Genomic DNA, 7,367 nt, shown 5'->3' with positions numbered 1-7,367 from the left:
TGCAGAGTTTACAGCCTTGCTCTGCTATATGGGGTTGAAAGGTCACAAAATCACATGACTGCCACCCCAAACCCGAAACCAACCAGACATTGCAAAACAACACAGGGCTGCGAGGAAGATGGGAGACGGTCGGACAGCAATAGAGACACATTGGGGGAAAAACAATCTTAAGGTAGTTAATTATGAGGCTTGATGTTTAATTAAAGCAAAAGACTTTAACGTCTCCAAAGTTTCAATTGAAAACACTGTGGCTGTGTAAAATGCCCCTTTTAAAGACGTAGCGCCCTACAGGTAACACAATACTATGCTGAATCTATTAGCTCTTTCAAAATGATGATCTGCTTGCTCCCTCTAGTGCCAACTGCAATTTACTACATCTGTTTCAACTTCTGTCCTATATGATCAACAACTGGCAGTGTTGCTGGGATGTGTTTTTCCATTCTATAACGTTCTGCTAACATGTTAAACAGAATCTCCCACTTTGTTTCCAGCTGTGTCCCCTGGTCCTGGTTTCTGTACTGTGATTAAAGTATGTCTACTCTTTTTTTAAGATTTTAAAGACTATAGTCATGTCCCCCTGGCTCTTCTTTGTTCCAGGCTAAACAGATTCAGTTCTTTCAGCCTGTCCTTGTTTCAGTTATTAGTTTAATTTTATACCAGTGACCAAACAGCATTGTCTTTTACTTTAAAACAGTTTAGAAAAACAGTATGAAACAATATGAAAAAATAAATGCAAAACAAATTGTAATGTTATAATAACCAAGCTTTGAAAATAAAGGAAGGAATAAGATGGATTTTAACCCAGTCCCCCAAGGAGAACAGCATAACATACTAGTGAATTAGCCCACTGCACCACCTGTCTCCTGTCTAGCAGTCTAACCTAGTATATGAGATGAACTTCCCTTTTCAGCGATTGCACACCTGTCTCCTGTGAAAGTCTAACCTAGTATATGAGATGAACTTCCCTTTTCAGCGATTGCACACCTGTCTCCTGTGAAAGTCTAACCTAGTATATGAGATGAACTTCCCTTTTCAGCGATTGCACACCTGTCTCCTGTGAAAGTCTAACCTAGTATATGAGATGAACTTCCCTTTTCAGCGATTGCACACCTGTCTCCTGTCTAGCAGTCTAACCTAGTATATGAGATGAACTTCCCTTTTCAGCGATTGCACACCTGTCTCCTGTGAAAGTCTAACCTAATATGTGAGATGAACTTCCCTTTTCAGCGATTGCACACCTGGAATTGAGAATACAGGTGTCATGTATGGTAAACAGTCTTTCACACATGCACAGGTTCCATTATTAGGACAAGGACTTAGTGCCATTGTGACTGGCAACGTGGGCAGGCGAACGTAAACGTGTGGTTTAACAATTCAAGAAAAACGTGAAATGGCTGGGAAGCTGGATAAAGGTATCCTGTGAAATACCTTTCACCTGAATATGGAATTGTTGAACGAATGGTTCGTGAAGTAAAAGGAATTGACCTCAACCCTGGTCGTCTCTCTTCTTTATGTCTCTCTGTATATAATACAGGATGCATTTCATGTCTCTATACAATACAGGATGCATTTCATGTCTCTCTATATAATACATGATGCATTTCATATCTATATATAATACAGGATGCATTTCATGTCTCTATACAATACAGGATGCATTTCATATCTCTATAATACAGGATGCATTTCATATCTCTATAATACAGGATGCATTTCATATCTCTATAATACAGGATGCATTTCATATCTCTATATATAATACAGGATGCATTTCATATCTCTATATAATACAGGATGCATTTCATATCTCTATATATAATACAGGATGCATTTCATATCTCTATAATACAGGATGCATTTCATATCTCTATATAATACAGGATGCATTTCATATCTCTATATAATACAGGATGCATTTCATATCTCTATAATACAGGATGCATTTCATATCTCTATATAATACAGGATGCATTTCATATCTATATATATAATACAGGATGCATTTCATATCTCTATATAATACAGGATGCATTTCATATCTCTATATATAATACAGGATGCATTTCATATCTCTATAATACAGGATGCATTTCATATCTCTATATAATACAGGATGCATTTCATATCTCTATATAATACAGGATGCATTTCATATCTCTATATAATACAGGATGCATTTCATATCTCTATAATACAGGATGCATTTCATATCTCTATATAATACAGGATGCATTTCATATCTCTATAATACAGGATGCATTTCATGTCTCTCTATATAATACAGGATGCATTTCATATCTCTATATATAATACAGGATGCATTTCATATCTCTATAATACAGGATGCATTTCATATCTATATATATAATACAGGATGCATTTCATATCTCTATATAATACAGGATGCATTTCATATCTCTATATATAATACAGGATGCATTTCATATCTATATATAATACAGGATGCATTTCATATCTCTATATAATACAGGATGCATTTCATATCTATAATACAGGATGCATTTCATATCTCTATATATAATACAGGATGCATTTCATATCTATAATACAGGATGCATTTCATATCTCTATATATAATACATGATGCATTTCATATCTCTATATATAATACAGGATGCATTTCATGTCTCTATACAATACAGGATGCATTTCATATCTCTATAATACAGGATGCATTTCATATCTCTATAATACAGGATGCATTTCATATATCTATAATACAGGATGCATTTCATGTCTCTATATAATACAGGATGCATTTCATATCTATATAATACAGGATGCATTTCATATCTCTATAATACAGGATGCATTTCATATCTCTATATAACACAGGATGCATTTCATATCTCTATATATAATACAGGATGCATTTCATGTCTCTATATAATACAGGATGCATTTCATATCTCTATATAATACAGGATGCATTTCATATCTCTATAATACAGGATGCATTTCATATCTATAATACAGGATGCATTTCATATCTCTATATATAATACAGGATGCATTTCATATCTCTATATAATACAGGATGCATTTCATGTCTCTATACAATACAGGATGCATTTCATATCTCTATATATAATACAGGATGCATTTCATATCTATATATAATACAGGATGCATTTCATATCTATAATACAGGATGCATTTCATATCTCTATAATACAGGATGCATTTCATATCTCTATATATAATACAGGATGCATTTCATATCTCTATATAACACAGGATGCATTTCATATCTCTATAATACAGGATGCATTTCATATCTCTATAATACAGGATGCATTTCATATCTATAATACAGGATGCATTTCATATCTCTATATATAATACAGGATGCATTTCATATCTCTATATAATACAGGATGCATTTCATGTCTATAATACAGGATGCATTTCATATCTCTATATATAATACAGGATGCATTTCATATCTATATATAATACAGGATGCATTTCATATCTATAATACAGGATGCATTTCATATCTCTATAATACAGGATGCATTTCATATCTATAATACAGGATGCATTTCATATCTCTATAATACAGGATGCATTTCATATCTCTATATAATACAGGATGCATTTCATATCTCTATATATAATACAGGATGCATTTCATATCTATATATAATACAGGATGCATTTCATATCTCTCTATATAACACAGGATGCATTTCATATCTCTATAATACAGGATGCATTTCATGTCTCTCTATATAATACAGGATGCATTTCATATCTCTATATATAATACATGATGCATTTCATATCTCTATATAATACAGGATGCATTTCATATCTATATATAATACAGGATGCATTTCATATCTCTATATAATACAGGATGCATTTCATATCTCTATATAATACAGGATGCATTTCATATCTCTATAATACAGGATGCATTTCATGTCTCTATATAATACAGGATGCATTTCATATCTATATATATAATACAGGATGCATTTCATATCTCTATATAACACAGGATGCATTTCATATCTCTATAATACAGGATGCATTTCATATCTCTATAATACAGGATGCATTTCATGTCTCTATATAATACAGGATGCATTTCATATCTCTATATAATACAGGATGCATTTCATATCTCTATAATACAGGATGCATTTCATATCTCTATAATACAGGATGCATTTCATATCTCTATAATACAGGATGCATTTCATATCTCTATATAATACAGGATGCATTTCATGTCTCTATATATAATACAGGATGCATTTCATATCTATAATACAGGATGCATTTCATATCTATATATAATACAGGATGCATTTCATATCTCTATATAACACAGGATGCATTTCATATCTCTATAATACAGGATGCATTTCATATCTCTATAATACAGGATGCATTTCATATCTCTATAATACAGGATGCATTTCATATCTCTATATAATACAGGATGCATTTCATATCTCTATAATACAGGATGCATTTCATATCTCTATATAATACAGGATGCATTTCATATCTCTATATAATACAGGATGCATTTCATATCTCTATATAATACAGGATGCATTTCATGTCTCTATATATAATACAGGATGCATTTCATATCTATAATACAGGATGCATTTCATATCTATATATAATACAGGATGCATTTCATATCTCTATAATACAGGATGCATTTCATGTCTCTATATAATACAGGATGCATTTCATATCTCTATATAATACAGGATGCATTTCATATCTCTATAATACAGGATGCATTTCATATCTATATATAATACAGGATGCATTTCATATCTCTATAATACAGGATGCATTTCATGTCTCTATATAATACAGGATGCATTTCATATCTCTATATAATACAGGATGCATTTCATATCTCTATAATACAGGATGCATTTCATATCTCTATATAATACAGGATGCATTTCATATCTCTATAATACAGGATGCATTTCATATCTCTATATATAATACAGGATGCATTTCATATCTCTATATAATACAGGATGCATTTCATATCTCTATAATACAGGATGCATTTCATATCTCTATATAATACAGGATGCATTTCATATCTCTATATATAATACAGGATGCATTTCATATCTCTATAATACAGGATGCATTTCATGTCTCTATATAATACAGGATGCATTTCATATCTCTATATAATACAGGATGCATTTCATATCTCTATAATACAGGATGCATTTCATATCTCTATATAATACAGGATGCATTTCATATCTCTATAATACAGGATGCATTTCATATCTATAATACAGGATGCATTTCATATCTCTATATAATACAGGATGCATTTCATGTCTCTCTATACAATACAGGATGCATTTCATATCTCTATATAATACAGGATGCATTTCATATCTCTATATAATACAGGATGCATTTCATATCTCTATATAATACAGGATGCATTTCATATCTCTATAATACAGGATGCATTTCATATCTCTATATAATACAGGATGCATTTCATATCTCTATATAATACAGGATGCATTTCATATCTATAATACAGGATGCATTTCATATCTCTATAATACAGGATGCATTTCATGTCTCTATAATACAGGATGCATTTCATATCTCTATATAATACAGGATGCATTTCATGTCTCTATATAATACAGGATGCATTTCATATCTCTATATATAATACAGGATGCATTTCATATCTCTATATAATACAGGATGCATTTCATATCTCTATAATACAGGATGCATTTCATATCTATATATATAATACAGGATGCATTTCATATCTCTATATAATACAGGATGCATTTCATATCTCTATAATACAGGATGCATTTCATATCTCTATATAATACAGGATGCATTTCATATCTCTATATAATACAGGATGCATTTCATATCTCTATAATACAGGATGCATTTCATATCTCTATATATAATACAGGATGCATTTCATATCTCTATATAATACAGGATGCATTTCATATCTCTATAATACAGGATGCATTTCATATCTCTATATAATACAGGATGCATTTCATATCTCTATATAATACAGGATGCATTTCATGTCTCTATATAATACAGGATGCATTTCATATCTATAATACAGGATGCATTTCATGTCTCTCTATATAATACAGGATGCATTTCATATCTCTATATATAATACAGGATGCATTTCATATCTCTATAATACAGGATGCATTTCATATCTCTATATAATACAGGATGCATTTCATGTCTCTATATAATACAGGATGCATTTCATATCTATAATACAGGATGCATTTCATGTCTCTCTATATAATACAGGATGCATTTCATATCTCTATATATAATACAGGATGCATTTCATATCTCTATAATACAGGATGCATTTCATATCTATATATATAATACAGGATGCATTTCATATCTCTATATAATACAGGATGCATTTCATATCTATATATATAATACAGGATGCATTTCATATCTCTATAATACAGGATGCATTTCATATCTCTATATAATACAGGATGCATTTCATATCTCTATAATACAGGATGCATTTCATATCTCTATAATACAGGATGCATTTCATATCTATATATAATACAGGATGCATTTCATGTCTATATATATAATACAGGATGCATTTCATGTCTCTCTATATAATACATGATGCATTTCATATCTCTATATACAATACAGGATGCATTTCATGTCTCACTATAACACAGGATGCATTTCATGTCTCTCTATATAACACAGGATGCATTTCTTTACCACACACAATAACTTGTACCACACCTTTTTTAAATCACGGTTCTTTTCAATATTTTATCTACATACCATTTTCATTTAACTTTGCATATGTTGCTTAAAACCCAAAACATTATACATAGCGGTCAATTTGCTCAGACACGTGTTAGCTCTCTGAGCTGTGGGGATTACGTACCCATTCATATTTCCTGGACTCGAGTTCACTGCCTTCCTCACAGTGACACCTGCTATCTCGATGCCACACTTTTTGCGCTCCACGGCTCCTTGAAGTCTAACTAACCGAAGGGAAATCGATTAACTGGCTGTAAATAATGCAGTTTGGGCAGTTTCTGGACGTACACTGCCATCTAGTGTTTCAACACGGGTTTACAGAACAATGCGTGTACCGTGTTAAGAGTGTTGCCCAGGAGAATTTGAATGGCTTATATTGCCGATAATTCTACACGCTTTCTACATGCATGTGGCGGGGGTTGGGAAATAAATAAGAAGATAAACAATTGCTTTGCGTGCTGGCTTTACAGCAGCGCGATGCTTGTTTTATTTAGGGCGCATGAACTCACAGT

Source organism: Acipenser ruthenus, chromosome 17 (assembly GCF_902713425.1).
Source record: "Acipenser ruthenus chromosome 17, fAciRut3.2 maternal haplotype, whole genome shotgun sequence".
NCBI classification, from domain to species: domain Eukaryota; kingdom Metazoa; phylum Chordata; class Actinopteri; order Acipenseriformes; family Acipenseridae; genus Acipenser; species Acipenser ruthenus.
This window is presented reverse-complemented; position numbering follows the sequence as displayed.